This window comes from Pristiophorus japonicus, chromosome 19, assembly GCF_044704955.1.
Source record: "Pristiophorus japonicus isolate sPriJap1 chromosome 19, sPriJap1.hap1, whole genome shotgun sequence".
In the NCBI taxonomy this organism is placed as follows: domain Eukaryota; kingdom Metazoa; phylum Chordata; class Chondrichthyes; family Pristiophoridae; genus Pristiophorus; species Pristiophorus japonicus.
The window spans coordinates 78,852,900-78,872,909 of record NC_091995.1 but is presented as its reverse complement, the minus strand read 5'-3'; the positions used below and the strand labels follow the sequence as shown (position 1 = coordinate 78,872,909).

Below are 20,010 nucleotides of genomic sequence, written 5' to 3'. Positions count from 1 at the left end.
GCGAGGAGGCTCCCACCCAATATGGCTTTGGAACAGCTTCAACCAACATCTCCCAAGAAATAAGCACGAAAATCTAGGCCGACGCTCCCAGTGCAGTGCTGAGGGAGCGGCCGTACTGTTGGAGGTGCCGTCTTTCAGAGGAGGTGTTAAACCGAGGCCCTGTCTGCTCTGTGGATGTAAAAGATCCCACGGCACGATTTCAAAGAAGAGCAGGGGAGCTCTCCCCGGTGTCCTGGCCAATATTTATCTCTCAATCAATGTCACTAAAACAGATTATCTGGTCATTATCACATTGCCGTTTGTGGGAGCTTGCTGTGCGCAAATTGGTTGCTGCATTTCCTACATTACATCAGTGACTGCACTTACTGGCTGTAAAGCGCTTTGGGACATCCGGTGGTCACGAAAAGTGCTATAAATGCAAGTCCTTTTTTTTCTAGTAACTGAGCACACACGTGCGTGATAACAATTCCCACGATAGGATGTTAATGGCAGACATGAGTGGGAAGAGGAGGTGGTCTCGGAAGTGGAAGTCCCAACATGTCGCAGTATGGGGCGCCGTTTCAGATCAGCGACTTTACTGGAGAGGGCAGTATCGAGGGAGCCTTGCATTGCATCGATCCATTCCTGAGAACGCCTCATTACCACTCTGAAGAACCGAAGTAGGAAGCAGTTGTGTTTTGAGTGTACCACCAATGGTACATGACCAAATCTGAAAGAGGAGGACATTGGGCGACGATAAAGTATGGAGCAGAACAGCAGAACCACAGGAACTTAGAGTTGTGACAGAGAGATAGACCGACTCTTTCCCGTGACACGAGCTCGAAAGGCTCCCGGCCGCAAAAGCGCTTCACACTCAATGGATTTCTTTTTGGCAAGTAGCCACTGCAGGTGGGCAAACGCGGCCAGTCTGCGCACAGCAAGACTTCACAAACAACTGCGAGAAGAATGACCAGTCCATCTGTTTTTAGTGGGGTTGGTCGAGGGCAGAATTTGGCCAAAGCACCGGGAGAACTCCCCCCGCTCTTCTTTGAATAGTGTCCACCCCGAGGGGGCAGGCGGGGCCTTGGCGTCACATTGATCAACCAATGGGGAGAGTGCAGTAGGTGTGGCACTGCTTACCCGGAATGTGTTGCTCAGTCGAGGCAAAGTCTGAACGAGCAGGGCCCAGGCAATCCCAAAGCGAGCACACAGAACACAGTCTACAGCACCAGATGCAACTGCTCTGGGCCATTCTGCCAGCCCCAAACTCAGAATCATAGAATGGTTACAGCACAGAAGGAGGCCATTCAGCCCATCGAGCCAATGGCGGCTCTCTGCAAGAGCACTTCAGCTCGTCCCACTCCCCCGCCCTTTCCCCCGGGGCCCCACAATTTATTTCCTTCAGGTATTTATCCAACTCTCTTTTGAAAGCCACGCTCGAGTCTGCTTCCACCACCCTTTTCAGGCAGCACATTCCCGATCCTAACCACTCGCTGCGTAAAAAAGTTTTTCCTCCTGTCACTTTTGTTTCTTTTGCCAATCACCTTAAATCTGTGTCCTCTGGTTCCCGACCCTTCCGCCAATGGGAACAGTTTCTCTCTATCTACTCTGTCCAGACCCCTCATGATTTTGAACACCTCGATCAAATTTCAACCTTCTCTGCTCTTAAGGAGAACAACCCCAGTCTATCCACATGATTGAAGTCCCTCATCCCTAGAATCATTCTCGTAATCCTTCTCTGCACCCTCTCTAAGGCCTTCACATCCTTCCTAAAGTACAGTGCCCAGAATGGGACACAATACAAACAGCACAGAAGGCGGCCATTTGGCCCACTGTGGCTGTGCCGGGCTCTTTGAATTAGCAATCCAATTAGTCCCACTCCTCTGTACTTTCCACACAGCCTGGCAAATTGTTCCTCTTCAAATATAGATCCAATTCCCTTTTGAAAGTTCCAACTGAATGTGCTCCCACCATCCTTTCAAACAATCCAATCCAGATTACAACAACATCTGGAAAATATCACTCATCATCCGTGCTCTTGTACGCCACACCCACTTCCCTGTAAGTAGCCATTAATCTGTCACCACAGGAAGTCCATTCCGGACATTCGCTGCCCTCTGTGTGAAGTAATTCGGTCTAAACAGCTACTGTTTAGAGTTCCTTCAGAATTCAAGACTGAGAGAGTTTGTGACGACATGCCATACACAGAAAAAGAAAGGAACTCGCATTTATATGGCGCCTTGCACGACCTCAGGACGTCGCAAAGAGCTTTATAACCACTGAAGTACTTTTGGAGTGTAGTCACTGTTGTAATGTAGTAAGTGCAGCAGACTATTTGCGCAAAGCAAGCTCCCACAAACAGCAAACGTGACAATGACCAGATAATCTGTTTTTAGTGATGTTGATTGAGGGATAAATATTGGCCCCAGGACACCGGGGTAACTTCCCTGCTCTTCTTTGAAATAGTGCCGTGGGATCTTTTACATCCACCTGAGAGAGCAGACGGGGCCTCGGTTTAACGTCTCATCCAAATGTTGGCACCTCCGACAGTGCAGCACTCCCTCAGCACTGCACTGGGAGTGCCAGCCTAGAATTTGTGCTCATGTCTCTGGAGTGGGACTCGAACCCGCAACTGAGACGAGAGTGCCGCCCACTGAGCAGTGGCTTACACCATTTAGGATCTTCCTCGGTACAACATTTGACCAATTGTACTCAAAAGGCAAGTACTGCTGCATGCTCCCTGGAATATTAAACAAGCTGTTCACGGTACATGTGGTAGGTTTGGTCGCACCTCACTGGAGACTGGTGTCGGCTGAGCGGAGGTCCGAATACCTGGTGCAAGATGCAGAAGAGCAAACATGGACCAGAGCAGGGCAACGTTTGTAAATAGCAACTTCCAACACTTTGTACAGCTGTTGGTCGCAAGAGTATGACGGACACAAGTATCGGACTCAGTCTCCATAAAGAAAGACTTGCATTTATATAGAGCCTTTCATGTCTCAAAGTGCTTTACAGTCAATGAACTACTTTTGCGAGTGTAGTCACTGCTGTAATGTGGGAAATGCGGCAGCCAACTTGCGCACAGCAAGCTCCCACAAACAGCAATGTGAAAATTACCAGATAATCTGTTTTTGTTATGTTGATTGAGGGATAAATATTGGCCCCAGGACACCGGGGATAACTCCCCCTGCTCTTCTTTGAAATAGTGCCGTGGGATTTTTTATGTCCACCTGAGAGAGCAGACAGGGCCTCGGTTTAATGGCTCATCCGAAAAACGGCACCTCCGACAGTGCAGCACTCTCTCAGCACTGCACTGGGAGGGTCAACCTAGAATTTGTGCTCGAGTTCCTGGAGTGGGACTTGAACCTATAACCTTCTGACTCAGAGGCAAGAGTACTGCCCACTGAGCCACGGCTGACATAGATACTACTGACCATATTATCACTTTCTCCAATGCCTCCTGCCCTCATCTCATGAGTCGGAGTGTGTTATGCTACCAATATGTACACGGGTTGGCAAGCATGCACACTCACCACGCTCCCAGTTGTCCATGACCAGTGCGTTCCTAAATTAGCACATCTTGGATGAGCAACCAGCAGAGGTCAAACAAGGAACTGAATTGGCCCTGAACGGTGGAAAACTGATCTACATTACTGCTCACCCAAGTGACTGTCCTCAGTAAAACTATTCCTGCTTCTCAGGCTCATTAGTAAGGAGTTGGTAGAGGTATGGGTGATATTACAAGTGGCTTAATGGCACAGGATGAACCTCCCTTATCCGGAACCCTCAGGACCTGGCCTGTTCTGGAGAAGGGTTTTTGCGAACGAGGGGTGGTCATGTTAAATTGGATGTTAAATTGGTGAGCAAGGGGATATCGGGGCTGGCTGGCTTGGAGCTGGGAGTGCAGCAGAGAGATCATGTGGAGGGGGAGGGGGGCGCGGTGGATCGCGGGGTCAGGCCAGCGATTGCGGGAGTCGGCGGCGAGGAAGGACTTCAATTTGTTCATGTCGGAATTCTGCGCATGCGCCACCTGGTGGCCGCGAATGATTCTGGACAAGAGGTGGTTCCGGATTAGGGAGTTCTGGATTAGGGAGGTTCAACTTGTAGCAGCTTGCTCACGAGCTTGAGTGAGTGTCACTGAACTCCATTCAGGGAAAGGAACAGGGCACAATGTAGAATAGACACGAGCAGTGAACTAGAACATGAACCAAAAGGCAGTGCTCCAAACTGAAGTTCATCCCTTTTTGCTGTCCATGCATTCTGAAACCTCAAGAACTGAATGGCACGATTGCCAGTAATAACTATCTTGAAAGGTTGGGTAAAAGAACAAAGTGGGGTCATAAGGAACCTGGAGAATAAGAGGCCGGTGCTCACAGCTTGTTTGAAGCTCTCTCCTCCTTCACACCTTCCTGGACCAAGCTTTAGATCACCTCCTTCATTGGCTCAGTGTCAATTTTTTGTATTCGTTCATGGGATGTGGGCGTCGCTGGCAAGGCCGGCAAATTGCCCTTCAGAAGATGGTGAGCTGCCTTTTTGAACCACAGAGGGGCAGTTAAGAGTCAACCATATTGCTGTGGGTCTGAGTCACATACAGGCCAGACCAGGTAAGGACGGCAGATTTCCTTCCTTGTAAAAGGACACGATGGGTTTTTAAACACACAATCTGATAGTTTCACGGTCACCATTACCAATACTAGCTTTTTAATCGAGATTTATTTAAATTTAACTGAACTTAAAATTCCCCAGCTGCCGTGGTGGGATTTGAACTCACGTCGCCGGGTCATTACTCCAAGCCTCTGAATTACTAGATCAGTAAAATAACCACTGTGCTACCGTACCTCATCGTAGGCAGTCCCTCGAAATCGAGGAAGACTTACTTCCACTCTAAAAGTGAGTTCTCACGTGACTGAACTGTCCAATACAGGAATTACAGTCCCGGTCACAGGTGGGACAGACAGTGGTTGGAGGAAAGGGTGGGTGGGACTGGTTTGCCGCACGCTCCTTCCGCTGCCTGCGCTTGGTTTCTGCATGCTCTCGGCGATGAGACACGAGGTGCTCAGCGCCCTCCCAGATGCTCTTCCTCCACTTAAGGCGGTCTTTGGCCAGGGACTCCCAGGTGTCGGTGGGGATGTTGCACCTTATCAAGGAGGCTTTGAGGGTGTCCTTAAAACGTTTCCTCTGCCCACCTGGGACTCGCTTGCCGTGTAGGAGATCCGAGTAGAGCGCTTGCTTTGGGAGTCTTGTGTCGGGCATGCGGACGATGTGGCCCGCCCAACGGAGCTGGTCGAGTGCGGTCAGTGCTTCGATGCTGGGGTTGTTGGCCTGATCGAGAACACTGACGTTGCTGCGTCTGTCCTTCCAGGGGATTTGCAGGATCTTGCGGAGGTATCATTGGTAGCATTTCTCCAATGATGAGGTATTTACTGTATATGGTCCATGTCTCTGAGCCATACAGGAGGGCGGGTATCACTACAGTCCTGTAGACCATGAGCTTGGTGCTAGATTTGAGGGCCTGATCCTCACTCTACCTCAGGAGGTCGATCCGGTGAAGAAACTTGGGTTGTTTTACTACGTTCAAGGCACTTGATAAAGGCAAGTTGTTGAGTGCAAAGTTTGGCAAGTTTTGAACAGGAACTTTGCCTTGTTCAGATTACAAAGCAGTTCGTTGTCAAAACAGGCAGTCGGAGGAAGGAAAACTCAGGCTTCAGTAACTCCCGGGAGGATTGATTTCCTCTCGTAAGCAGAGGGTGGGGCCGAGCTGTTAGGCCTTGCGAGTATTGGCACAACTGATGGGATCACGGATACAGAACGGAAACAGGAAGTACAGACGATTCATTCCAGTCATAGTTTCCACAGTATTGTTGGCCAGGAATCCACATCTTCTAAATTACAGGCCTTCGGTCCATTGGAGCAGATCCAGGGACTGCTCAGTGCACCATCGACGATCCCCGAACCATAACCACAACCTCGCTGCTGCACTAACCAAACGTATCATGACCATTCTCACCCTCAGCACTCACAGGCAACGCGATGAGCCCCTTTGATTTGAAATTATCATCACAGGCAGTCCCTTGGAATCGAGGATGACTTGCTTCCACTCTAAAAATATGAGCCCTTCGGTGGCTGTACAGTCCAATACAAGAACCACAGTCCCTGTCACAGGTGGGGCAGACAGTGGTTGAGGGAAGGGGAGGGTGGGACAGATTTGCTGCACGCTCTTTCCGCTGCCTGCGCTTGGTCTCTGCATGCTCTCGGCGAGGAGACTCGAGGTGCTCAGCACCCTCCCGATGCACATCCTCCACTTAGGGCGGTCTTTGGGCAGGGACTTCCAGGTGTCAGTGGGGATGTCGCACTTTATCGGGGAGGCTTTGAGGGTGTCCTTGTAACGTTTCCTCTGCCCACCTTTGGTTCAGAGTAGAGCGTTTGCTTTGGGAGTCTCATGTCTGGCATGTGAACAATGTGGCCTGCCCAGCGGAGCTGATCAGGTGTGGTCAGTGCTTCAATGCTGGGGATGTTGGCCTGGTCAAGGACGCTAACATTGGTGTGTCTGTCCTCCCAGGGATTTGTAGGATCTTGCAGAGACATTGTTGGAGGTATTTCTCCAGCGACTTGAGGTGTCTACTGTACATGGTCCATGTCTCATACAGGAGGGCATATATCACTACAGTCCTGTAGACCATGAACATCTTTCCGCCAGTTGTAAAGGTAGGAAATGAGACAGCCAATCAGCACATAACAAAGTAACACAAAGAGCAAAGAGATAATGATCAGATAAATGGTCAGCCTAGATTTGTGTGATCAAGACTCTGGAGTGAGACTTGAACCCACAATCTTCTGCCACAGAGGTGAGAGTGCTACCTACTGAGCCATGCTGACACAGTTGGTGTATTTTGGTAGTATTACAAAGTCCAGCCATAAAGGCCAACCCGAAAAACACACACACAAACACACGCTGAACCTTTATAAAGCTCTGGTTAGGCCACAACTGGAGTATTGCGTCCAGTTCTGGTCACCACACTTTAGGAAAGATGTGGAGGCCCTTGAGAGGGTGCAGAGGAGATTTGCCAGAATGATTCCAGTGATGAGGGATTTTAGCTACAAGGTTAGGTTGGAGAAGCTGTTCTCCTTGGAGCAAAGGAAGTTGAGGGGAGATTTGATCGAAGTGTCCAATATGATGACGGGTTTAGATATATGGAGAGAGAAAAGATGTTCCCATTAGCTGATGGGACAAGGACTAGGGGACACAGATTTAAGGTTTTGGGCAGGAGGTACAGGGAGGACGTGAGGAAGAACATTTTTACGCAGCGAGTGATAACGTCGTGGAACTCGCTGCTGACGAGGGCAGTGGAAGCGGAGACAATCAGTGATTTTGAAATGAAATTGGATAGGCACTGGAGGGAGATAAACTTACAGGACTCCGGGGATAGAGGGGGGAATGGGACTGACTGGATTGCTCTACAGAGAGCCGGCATGGACTCGATTGGCTGAATGGCCTCCTTCTGTGCCATAATAACTCTCTGGGGCCAAAATTGTCACCCAACTGAAAGAAGGCGCACCAACCGTTTCTGAAGGTTTTTCTCCGCCCCAATGTTCATCGCCGGACGGGGTTCAGGTCGGGCACCAGTAAGTGTCATCCGCGTCCCGCTGACGCCTCGCAACTTCCCTCCCCTTCAGTTAAAGGGGAGGACTGCTGCGAGCTCAGCACTAACTTCAGTGATGCCCACTGGGCCACCAGGAAGGACTTCGGCCGGGCCAGCCACCCGGTACCCAAGAGGGGGTGCCACCCGGCCGAACCCGTGGCCGCCATTATTGGGCCGACCATTGAAATAAAATGATGGCGGGGTGGGGGGGGGGGGGGGGGGGCAGTGCACCCTCCCCTTTAAGGGCGGTCGCGCCGTCCAGCCAGTGGCAGTTCTGGTTACGAGTGGGGTGGGAAGAGCGTCTCGGGACAATGCTTCCCCAAAAAGGTGCACGGCGGCCAAAGTGAAAGGGAATATCACAGACCTCAACAGGGCCTCTGGACCAATGGAATGGTCGCTGACTGTGAAAAGGGCTGAAGCGTCTCAACGTGCAAACAGAACACACTCGTGTCAACACGCAACGCACGGCATGTTTCAAGTGATGTTAGGATGAAGAAAGTGGCCATAGTGTCAGCCAGTGGCTCAGTGGGCAGCATACTCGCATCTGGGTCAGAAAGTTGTGGGTTCAAGCCCCACCCCAGGGACTTAAGTACCTAAATCCAGGCTGGCACTCCAGTGCAGTGCTGAGGGAGTGCTGCACTGTTGGACGTGCCGTCTTTTGGATGAGACGTTAAACCAGGGCCCCGTCTGCTCTCTCAGGTGGACGTAAAAGACGCCATTGCACTATTTCAAAGAAGAGCAGGGGGAAGTTATCCCCAGTGCCCTCACCAATATTTATCCCTCAATCAACATAACAGAAATAGATGATCTGGTCATGATCACATTGCTGTTTGTGGGAGCTTGCTGTGCGCAAATTGGCTGCTGCGTTTCCCACATTACAACAGTGGCTACACTCAAAAGTACTTCATTGGCTGTAAAGCGCTGCAAGACATCCGGTGGTTGTGAAAGGCGCCATAAGAATGCAAGTCTTCTTTTTCTTGTTCCATTCGGAAGTTTGCCCCAAACATTTTCTCCGTGAAGAAAATGACCCTTTAAGATGAGGGCAGTGTCATGTATCTCACATTACTGTATATAACTGTATCTTACCATGCTATACATGACTGGAACTGGATATGACCTGTAACAATAAGCATACCTTACCAGCAGGGGTGCACGAGCAGGAGACACTCCATACCTGTCCCACTGAGGTATATAAAGGGAGGTCTCAGGCAAGTGCAACACTGGAGAGTTGGAATTAAAGGCGCAGGTCCTGAGAGATGAAATTTTAAAAAAGTGACCTTGACTTCAGCACGTGTCTCGTGTCAGTACAATAGAGTCAGGACTTAACAAGCAGGAGGAGGAAAAAAACATGCCATTTCCCCATCACAACCGTGCTGCCCAAAAGCACTGTGAAACCGCGCAGCCATCAGCCCATAAACCGTGGATCCGTACCCCCAGTGCCAGATCCATTTTACAACCTGTGGGGGGGGACGTTCAATTAAAAACGTCACCCGTTTAAAGCAGAGGCTCACGACACAGGCACCACTGCAGCCTGACTCCGCTGGTCTGTGGCCTGTGCTTAAATAGTTTCTGCAAAACGACAGCCACAATCCTTCCAAAAGCCACAGCCCATGAAATCATCGGGCAAAACTGTTTGCAAAACCCAGCACCCAGTGAACAAACACCATCACATGATGGCAGCGTCTCACTTCTCCCCTCCAGACGTTATTTTGCGACCTTACTCGAACCCAAGCGCCTTAAATAGGCTTTACAACAACTTGCATTTATATAGCGCCTTTAACGTAGCAAAGCGTTCCAAGACTCTACACAGGAGCGTACTCAGACAAAAACGTGACAGGGAGGCACATTAGGAGATTTTAAGGCAGGCTTGGTCACACGGGTAGTTTATTTAAGGAACATCTTGAGATGGAGAGGTTTCGGGAGGGAGTTCCAGAATGTCGGGGCTGGACGGCTGAAGGAGGGCCAGCTGTGGCGGGGTGGGGAGCGCAGAGGGGTGGCCAAGGGGCCAGAGTTGGAGGAACATCGAGTTCTCGGAAGTTTCAGTTTATTTAACTCCGCCAATCGCAAACACACCCGAGCATGCGTCATTCCCAAAGCAGTCAGCCTGCTCCTTCGAGCGGGGCCTCCCGCCTCGGTCACGGCTGGAGGGCTGTGGGGGGCCGAGGACTGGGACCCGGCGGTTTACGGCCGGTGGGGCCGGTGCTTGCCTAAAGCAAATGCCATTTAAAGGCTGCGAGGGGGCCGCCACAGTCCCAGGGACCCCCCCCTCGGTCACTAATCACAACATCATGCATCTGAAACACACAGCAGCTCATGGCTTCAACTCAATCACTTCAAGATGGGGAGAGAGAGAGAGAGAGAAGCAGGGTTACAGGGGGAGAAAGGAAGGGTTACGGGGGAAGGGAAGGGTTACGGGAGTGGGGGGGGGGGAAGGGAAGGGTTACGGGGGGGGGGGAGGGAAGGGTTACGGGGGGGGGGGGGGGAGGGAAGGGTTACGGGGGAGGGGAGGGTTACGGGGGGGGGGGGAGAAGGGTTACGGGGGCGGGGGGGGGGGTGTTAGCAGAGGGAGATTTATGGTTACTGGCAGGGGGAGGGGGGAGTTGAAAGCAAGAAGGAAAGAAAGACTTACATTTATATAGCACCTTTCATAACATCAGGACATCCCAAAGCGCTTTACAGCCAATTGAGCACTTTTGGAGTGTAGTCACTGTTGTAACGTGGGAAACACAGCAGCAAATTTGCGCACAGCAAGCTCCCACAAATAGCAATGTGATAATGACCAGATAATCTGTTTTAGTGATGTTGATTGATGGATAAATATTAGTCCCAGGACACCGGGGATAATTCCCCTGCTCATCTTCGAAATCGTGCCTGGGATCTTTTACATCCACCCGAGAGGGTAGACGGGACCTCGGTTTAACGTCTCATCCGAAAGACGGCACCTCCAACAGTGCAGCACTCCCTCAGCACTGGGAGTGTGAGGTTGTGTCGGGGAAGGGGGTGGGCGAGGTGTTGAATCAAGCCTCGGTTTGGGATTGGCAGACAGCGCGCGCCAGCCAACATTAAGAGAGGTCGGATCCTCATGGGACAGTCAGTTTCTGGCAAACTCAACTGGAGCAGAGTTAGACACCACATCCTTTTCATCAAGGGAGGCATTTGGGCTTCTTCGCATCATCCCGCGCCATTTACAGCAGAGTTCCCACGTTGCTCCCTAAAGATGGTGCTCATATTAATCCGCTCTGTTTGTTAACCCTCAAAAGGCATGGCCACCTCTCCCGACACCAGCCTCACAGGCTGACACACAGTAGCACCACACACACACATACACCTCCCTGGCACCCACCCTGCTCCAGCACAGTCCTTGTAGTGGGGACGGTGGTGGCGGGGAGCGGTGTGGGTGTCCCACCGATCTGGACCTCCAGTGTGCTGCTTATTCATTACAGATGCTTGTCCCGACGGTCACAGAATTCCAGCTGCAGCTCCTGGCGTTTAGGAAAGGGAACATCACTCTCTCTTCCTCCCCCGCTATAAACACAGACTTGGCGGAGAGGAATCAGACCGACTAGAGACAGCAACTCCTCTGAAACCTCCTTTAAACAGTTCAACAGAAGCATTTTGCAAAGTTCCGTCTGTCTTTGGCATGGGTTTGAAGCCCCTGCCCATCTTCTCCATGCCCCTCCCCCGTAAACAACAACAACAACAACTTATATTTATATAGCACCTTTAACGTCGTGAAACGCCCCAAGGCGCTTCACAGGCATATAATGAGACAGAAAATTTGACACCGAGCCACATAAGGAGAAATTAGGGCAGGTGATCGAAAGCTTGGTCAAAGAGGTAGGTGTTAAGGAGCATCTTGAAGGAGGAAAGAGAGGCCGAAAGTTTTCAGGAGGGAGTTCCAGAGCTTGGGGGCCCAGGCAGCAGAAAGCACGGCCACCAATGGTTGAGCGATTATAATCAGGGATGCTCAAGAGGGTAGAATTTGAGGAGCGCTGACACCTTGGGGTGTTGTGGGGCTGGAGGAGATTACAGAGATAGGGAGGAGCGAGGCCATGGAGTGATTTGTAAACAAGGATGAGAATTTTGAAATCGAGGCGTTGCTTAACCAGAAGTCAATGTAGGTTAGCGAGCACAGGGGTGATGGGTGAGCAGGACTTGGTGGGAATTAAACCTTTATTTAAAATGGTGTTCACCTCGAGCACCAACAGCTCTCCCTTAACTCATCCCAGTGCCCAGTTGTGAATTCACCGAGTTGACAGCAGGCTATTTGACCAGGAGGAGCTTCACAGTTATGCCAGATTCTTTGCTCACCTACACACAGGCACTGAGGGGTAGTGGGCAGGAGGGTCGGAATAGCCACAGGACAAAGACTTTAGATTATTGGCAGAAGAACTAAAGGGAAGAGGAGAAGTTTTCTTTCAAACACAGCAAGTTGAGTTCTGGAACGCGCTGCCTGAAAGGGCAGTGGAAGCAGATTCAATAATAACTTTCAAAAAAGAGAGCTGGATACTCAAAAGGATAAAATCTCAAAAAATAGTTTTTAAAAATTGCAGGGTTATGGGAATAGAGCAGAAGAGAAGGAGTAATTGGATTGCTCTTTCAAAAGAGCACAAGCTCTTATGTCTGTAATGCACTTCTGAATGACTCTACGAGGCAATGTGTTGTACTCAAACTGTAGTGACCTTGGTCCTTTATTCGTAACTCCAGAGTGAGGCACAAGCATGGTGAGCAGCCTTTTATACTGGGCCCTGCACACCTATGCAGGTGACCCTCAGGTCTCCCATCGCAGTGCCCTCTGGTGGACAGCCTCTGCCACAGGGGCAGCAAACCCTGTTCTCCACCAGTTGCACCCTCTAGTGGTGCCAGCATAGTACACACACAGTGTAAACCTTATTGATAGTAACAAGCCTCCATCTTGTGTAACTATACAGTGACTACACAGGAGAGTATATCTATAGTCTGCATATATAACAGGCACGATGGGCCGAATGGCCTTCTGCTGTTCTGTGATATTCTACAGTCCTATGCAGAAACTTTCCAGGGACACTGGGGCCAACAGCAGCATCCCCCACCACCAACTGCAGTGCCACCCCACCGCCCCAGCTGATGCCCATCGCTGCGGACAAGGATCAGAGTCCAGACTCCGGAGCATCCTGGTCCAGCCGTGGCTCAGTGGGTAGCACAATCGCCTCTCAGTCAGAAGGTTGTGAGTTCAAGTCCTGCTCCAGACACTTGAGCACATAAATCCAGACCGACATTCCCAGTGCGTTGCTGAGGGAGTGCTGCACTGTCGTAGGTGCCCTCTTTCGGTTGAGACATTAAACCGAGGTCTCCGTCTGCCCTCTGAGGTGCACGTAAAAGATCCCACAGCACTATTTCAAAGGAGAACAGGGGAGTTCTATCCGGTGTCCTGACCAATATTTATCCCTCAAAATCAACATAACAAAAACAGATCATCTGGTCATCACGTTGCTGTTTGTGGGAGCTTGCTGTGCGCAAATTGGCTGCCGCGTTTCCCACATTACAACAGTGATTACACTCCAAAAGTATTTCATTGGCTGTAAAGCGCTTTGAGACGTCCGGTGGTCGTGAAAGGCGCTATATAAATGCAAGTCTTGCTTTCTTTTCCCCCAATACAACTCGGCTCTACGCAGGTCAGGGGAGTGTATATTTACACAGGACACTCGCTATCTGAGCATCACAAAGCCAAGTTCCTAATCTGGCAAAACACTGGGACATTTTCATGCTCGGTTCCCAGATCTGTCCCATTGCTCAGGCGGGAAGATGAGATAAATGTTTCCCCAGTGGTTGAGGAGATGTCAAATTCGGGTTTTGCCAAGCCGATTGCTCCTGGTTACAAATCGGCAGGACACAGCGTCCCTTTTACTTCTGGGAGGCAGGAAGCTGCCAAACAGCATAGGCGATTAATTGTATTTATTTTTGATAAGCAGACAGGGAACGCTGGAGTTTATCACATGGTTGAATGTTAGTCACATTGAATGGAGAGTCAATTAGCTGAGCAATAGGTCAATACTGTGCAGATAAGATAATGACTGTTGACAGCTGATTGATGGGCTGACCCTGTGTTTTTATTTTTAATTCATCTCTGTTCCCCCATGGTATTTCTTGCCCCCTCCCATAGCTACATCTACTTCCTTGGATTCAAAACCCTCAGCCATTGCCCGCCGACCCTCTCCCCCCCCAACCCACACATTGGCAGCCATTGAAGGAACAACCAAGAAGCAATGATCCCGTCACTGTAATCAATCGCTCATTCACCCTCTCCATCTCTGTCCGACACAGCTAGGATCAATGTTCCCGTGAACTCTCTTTCCTCCCGCATTTCACTCAGGCTCGGCCCTGCCCTCTCTCCCTCCTCAAGCCCTCGACACGCTTCATCCCACAACCATGGCCCCTCACTTGCTTTTCCTTCCTCTGTCTATCTGCAGCATTTCAAAACCCGAATTTGGCCTCCGCTCAATCACTGGGGAAATATTTATTGCATCGTCCCGCCTCTTTGTGGCACGGCATCATTTCAAAGAAGAGCAGGAGAGTTCTCCTGGCTCAAATTTATCCTTCAACCAACATCACTAAGACAGATTATCTGGTCAGAATCGCATTGCTGTTTGTGGGAGCTTGTGGTGCGTAAATTGGCTGCCCGCGCTTCCTGCATTACGACAGTCACTACACTTCAAAAAAGGCACTTCATTGGCTGTGAAGCACTGAGACATTCTAAGGTTGTTTAAGGTGCTATATCAATGCAAGTCTTTTTTTTAACCAATTGCCTAGATATATGAGAGGAGAAAGAGTGGAAGGAGAAGGAGAGAGAGGAAGAAGAGTGAGAGAGAGTGTGTGGAAGGAGAAGGAGAGAGAGAGAGTGTGGAAGGAGAGAGAGAGAGAGAGAGTGGAAGGGGAAGGAGAAGGAGAGAGAGTGGAAGGAGGAGAAGGAGGAGAAGGAGGAGAGAGAGAGAGAGAGAGAGAGAGGAGGAGGAGAAGGAGGAGAGAGAGAGAGAGAGAGGAGGAGAAGGAGGAGAGAGAGAGAAGGGGAGAGAGAGAAGGGGAGAGAGAGAGAAAGAGAGAGAAAGAGAAAGAGAGAGAGAGAAAGAAAGAGAGAGAGAGAAAGAGAGAGAGAGAAAGAGAGAGAGAGAGGAGAAGGAGAGAGAGAGGAGAAGGAGAGAGAGAGGAGAAGGAGAGAGAGAGGAGAAGGAGAGAGAGAGAGAGGAGAAGGAGAGAGAGAGAGGAGAAGGAGAGAGAGAGAGGAGAAGGAGAGAGAGAGAGGAGAAGGAGAGAGAGAGAGGAGAAGGGGAGAGAGAGAGGAGAAGGGGAGAGAGAGAGAGGAGAAGGAGAGAGAGAGAGGAGAAGGAGAGAGAGAGAGGAGAAGGAGAGAGAGAGAGGAGAAGGAGAGAGAGAGAGGAGAAGGAGAGAGAGAGAGGAGAAGGAGAGAGAGAGAGGAGAAGGAGAGAGAGAGAGGAGAAGGAGAGAGAGAGAGGAGAAGGAGAGAGAGAGAGGAGAAGGAGAGAGAGAGAGAGGAGAAGGAGAGAGAGAGAGGAGAAGAGAGAGAGAGAGAGAGAGAGAGGAGAAGGAGAGAGAGAGAGGAGAAGGAGAGAGAGAGAGGAGAAGGAGAGAGAGAGAGAGAGAGGAGGAGAAGGAGAGAGAGAGAGGAGAAGGAGAGAGAGAGAGAGGAGAAGGAGAGAGAGAGAGAGATCCGTATTCACGGCCACTCCCTTGACCTTGCAATCTCTCATGGCCATGCCTCTCTAACCGTATCAATTAAAGATAAAGCTATCATTTCCTTTTGTTGTACTTGACCCACATCCCAATCCCTTCTACATCCACCCATGGAAAAAAAACTATCCAAATTCGATTACAACTGCACTTATCAACTCGAAACTGCCCAGTCTTTCGCCCTCATTTAACAATGACATTTCTTCAGTCACTGCTCAGCCACATCCTCACCACCACCTTTGATACCCTAGTCCCTATTAAAACCATTATTCTCTCCCACACTGGCCATTTCCCCTGGTACAGCCCTCACCTTCGCTCCCTCAAGTTCAAAGGGCGCAGACTTGAACGGATGTGGCGGACAACTGGTTTAGACATTGGCTCCCAGTTAAACAACGCTTCGATTTCAAAATTCTCATCCTTGTTTACAAATCACTCCATGGACTTGCCCCTCCCTATCTCTGTAATCTTTTTCAGCCTCACAATCCCACAAGATGTCTGCACTGCTCAAATTCTGGCCTCTTGAACATCCCTCATTATAACTACTCAACCATCGGCTGCCTGGGCCCTAAGCTCAGGAACTCCCTCCCTAAACCTCTCCGCCTCTCTACCTTTCTTTTCACCTTTAAGATGCTCGATAAAACCTAGCTCTTTAAACAAGCCTTTGATCATCTGCCTTAATTTCTTCTGTGGCGCGGTGTCAAATTTATTGGTTTGTCTGTAACACTGCTTGGGACGTTTTACTATGTTAAAAGCGCTATATAAATAAAAGTTAGTATTATTATTATAGGATTACATAGGATATAAAGCACAGAAACAGGCCATTCGGCCCAACCAGTCCATGCTGGCAGCTATGCTCCACTCCAGCCTCCTCCCCTCTTTCCTCATATGAGCCTTATCAGCATACACCTCTATTCCCTTCTCCCTCATACGCTTATCTAACCACCCCTTAAATGCATCTTTGCTATTCACTGCAACTATTCTCTGTGGTAGCGATGTTCCACATTCTCACCACTCTCTGGGTAAAGAAGTTTCTGCTAAATTCCCTATTTGATCATATTGATGGCCTCGAGTTATGCTGTTCCCCACAAGTGGAAACACTCTCTCTGTATCTACTCTAAGAAGACTTGCACCACCACCGGATGTCTCAAAGCGGGTTAACAGCCAATGAAGTACTTTTGAAGTGTAGTCACTGTGGTAATGTATGAAATGTGGCAGCCAATTTGCGCACAGCAAGCTCCCACAAACAGCAATGTGGTAATGACCAGATAATCTGTTTTAGTGATGTTGATTGAGGGACAAATATTTTCAGGACACCAGGGATAAGTCCCCTGCTCTTCTTAGAAATAGTGCCATGGGATATTTTACATTCACGTGAGAGAGCAGACAGGACCTCGGTTTAACATCTCATCCGAAAGATGGCACCTTTGACAGTGCAGCACTCCCTCAGCACTGCACTGGGAGTGTCAGCCTAGATTTATGTGCTTAAGTCCCTGGAGTGGGACTTGAACCCATGACTCAGAGGTGAGAGTGCACCTCACTGAGCCATGGCTGACAGGAATGAGAGAATGAACGAGCGAGAGAGCAGAAATAAACAGGCAGCAGAAGAGCAAGGGATGTACTCAGAGCTCACACCCAGGTCTGCGGCTTTCGAAGCAGATCAGCGAGCTAAGGGATGAGCTGGGTGCAGGACGGGAAGCAGCAAAGGAACTGAAAGTTTGACAGAGCACAGTGACATCACCAATTTGTGGCCGAGATTCTCTGGCCGCCCTTTCAGGCTCCAGCAGATGTTGAGATGTTTCTGATTTTCCAAGAGTACCGAGAGAGCAACTGGAGGCAGTATCACGCAGCAAAACCACTGCTCCCTACAGCAACAAAAACTTGCATTTATATAGCGCCTTTAACATAGTAAAACATCCCAAGGGGCTTCACAGGAGGGGTATAAGACAAAACAAATAAATTTGACACCGAGCCACACAAGAAGAAATTAGGGCAGATGACCAAAAGCTTGGTCAAAGAGCTAGGTTTTAAGGAGCGTCATAAAAGGAGGAAAGAGGGGCAGAGAGGTTTAGGGAAGTAGTTCCAGAGCTTGGGGCCCAGGCAGCTGAAGGCACGGCCATCAATGGTTGATTATAATCAGGGATGCACAAGAGGGCAGAATTAGAGGAGCGCAGACATCTCGGGGTTGTGGGGCTGGAGGAGATGGGGGATGGGGGGGGCGAGGGAGCCATGGAGGGATTTGTAAACAGGGATGAGAATTTTGAAATTGAGGCGTTGCTTAACTGGGAGCCAATGTAGGTCAACGAGCACAAGGGCGATGGGTGAGAGGGACTTGGTGCATGTTAGGACATGGGCAGCTGAGTTTTGGATGACCTTAAGTTTACGTAGGGTAGAATGTGGGAGGCCAGTCAGGAGTGCATTGGAGTAGTCAAGTCCAGCGGTAACAAAGGCACGGATGAGGGTTTCAGCAGCAAATGAGCTGAGGCAGGGGCAGAGGCGGGCAATATTACGGAGGTGGAAATAGACGGTTTAAGTTATGCCGCGGATATGTGGCCGGAAGCTCATTTCAGTGTTAAATATGGCACCAAAATTGCGAACAGTCTGGTTTAGCCTCAGATCGATGCTAGGGAGAAAATAACACTGGAGTAAATAACATCGAACTGGCTTAATGTAAAGGGCGTCACGTTGTGATGTTGCCTGTAGTTTGTGTACATTTCAATACCAGCTTCATGAGGTGTCGGCGTGACTCAGTGGGTAGCCCTCGTGCCCCAGGCAGAAGGTTGTGGGTCCTCCTCCAGGGACCCGAGCATATAATCCAGGCTGACACTCCCAGTGCAGAGCTGAGGGAGTGCTGCACTGTCGGGGGTGCCGTCGTTCAGATGAGACGTTACCCATCTGCCCTCTCATGTGGACGTTAAAGATCCCGTGTCGAAGAACAGGAGGAGTTGGTGTCCTGGCCAACAATTCTCTCTCAAGCAACACTGCCATCTGGTCATGCATCACAGTGCCATTTTTGGGATCTTGCTGTGCATCAAATTGGCTACATTTCCCAACATTGCAACTGTAACTGCAATTGGATGTAAACAATGATTTGGGACATCCCAACGCTATATACATGCAAGTCCTTTCCTGATATAAGCTGCCCAGGACACCGGGGAGAACTCCCCTGCTCTTCTTCGAAATAGTACCGTGGGATCGTTTACATCCACCTGAGAGAGCAGACGGGGCCTCGGTTTAACGTCTCATCTTCAGACAGTGCAGCACTCCCTCAGCACTGCATTGGGAATGTCAGCCTAGATTTATGTGCTGCAGTGGGACTCACAAGTAACTTGGTAAACTCACACTCATCCAGATGTGACTGAAGCCAGTCCGGACTGACTCTACAATGTGCTGCAGCTCTCCCCCACCTAAAAGTAACTCAACAACTCTCATCCCCCAACAGACCCCCCACCCGATCCCCCTTCACGTCACGTCCCAAATTCCTGTCGCTGCGGGCGCTACAGAGCTGATTATTAAAAAAAAAATACAGCCAGAAATAAAACTGATTCAAAACATCTGGTTGAAGAATGACAGAAGCTCTGGCGTCTCTCGCCCACTTCTGCGCTTCTTTTTGGCAGAAAAATAAAACGGGATTAAAAAAAAAACGGAGGGGGACCTTCGGATTGGGGCGGGGGAGGGCGGCTGGAAATAAAGAGAGCTTTTCATTTTAAAAAAACATTTACCTTAATAGCAATTTTAAATTTACAGAACCATCAATGGCTCGTCACGCCCATCTCTAATACTTTAATTTAAAAAATACCGGGTAAGTCTCAAGACACTAAAAATACTACACCAAGTCCTGCATAAAAGCACTGTCGAGGCACATTTTAGATTTAAAAAGTAAAAACCACGGTGTGTTTTTAAACCGAGTTGCTTTGAGTTCAACCGCAAGTTGCAGTTGATTTGGGAAGGGAAATGTAAATCCCATGTTACTGTTTTTCCTTTGCAAAAAGAGTATTTAATTCCATTTTTCCCGGTTACTGTGTGCTAATGACTGCCCTTGACAGAGGCACTGCGGTTTTATTTAGGATTGAAGTCAGTTACAAGGTGCGTGAGATTTCAGTTGAAATTGCCAAATAATCCGCGTAACCATTTCCCCAATATCAGCCCAGCTTCGAAATGAGAAAAAGAGTTTCCCGCGAGTTTCTTTCTCTCTCTCTTTCTTTGGCAAAAAAAAAAGTTCTTAAAAGGGTTTTGAGTAATATATTTTGAGCGGGAAATGGTCCTTACCTGGAATCTCTGAATCTCTTTGGACGAGCTGGAGAGTTCGAGTCTGGAAGAAGGCGATGAACACGACTGGTTACCGCTCTCTCGGTGGAGCCAACGCCCTCCCCACTCACTCATCAGCGGCCACAGGTCTTTAAAGCGGCCGCGTCACCCTCTCTGCATCACACTTCTGGGCAGCTTCCTCTCCTTAACGGTGACCGGGGATTGTATGTGTGTGTTCCCGCCCTCCTCCCCCTTCCCGTTACTTATTTATTGTGCAATGATATTTTATTTTAATTTTTATCACTGACGCTCTCGCCTCTTGAGTCAGAAAGTCCACTCCCAACTCCAGAGACCTTGAGCGCATAAGTCAGGCTGGCACTCCAGCGCAGTGCTGAGGGAACGCTGCACCGTCGGAGGTGCC

At 49.7% G+C, this 20,010-nt stretch overlaps 1 protein-coding gene across 1 annotated transcript in view; it reads right to left on the bottom strand.

The window, feature by feature from the left end:
- The window catches only part of LOC139229980 (peripheral myelin protein 22-like), a 43,214-nt gene extending 23,420 nt beyond the window's left edge, over positions 1-19,794 (bottom strand). The window contains exon 1 of the mRNA XM_070861678.1: positions 19,611-19,794. The gene's annotated coding sequence lies outside the window, so the exon portion shown is untranslated. The remainder of the gene's footprint in view (positions 1-19,610) is intronic.
- Between the last annotated feature and the right edge of the window lie 216 nt (positions 19,795-20,010).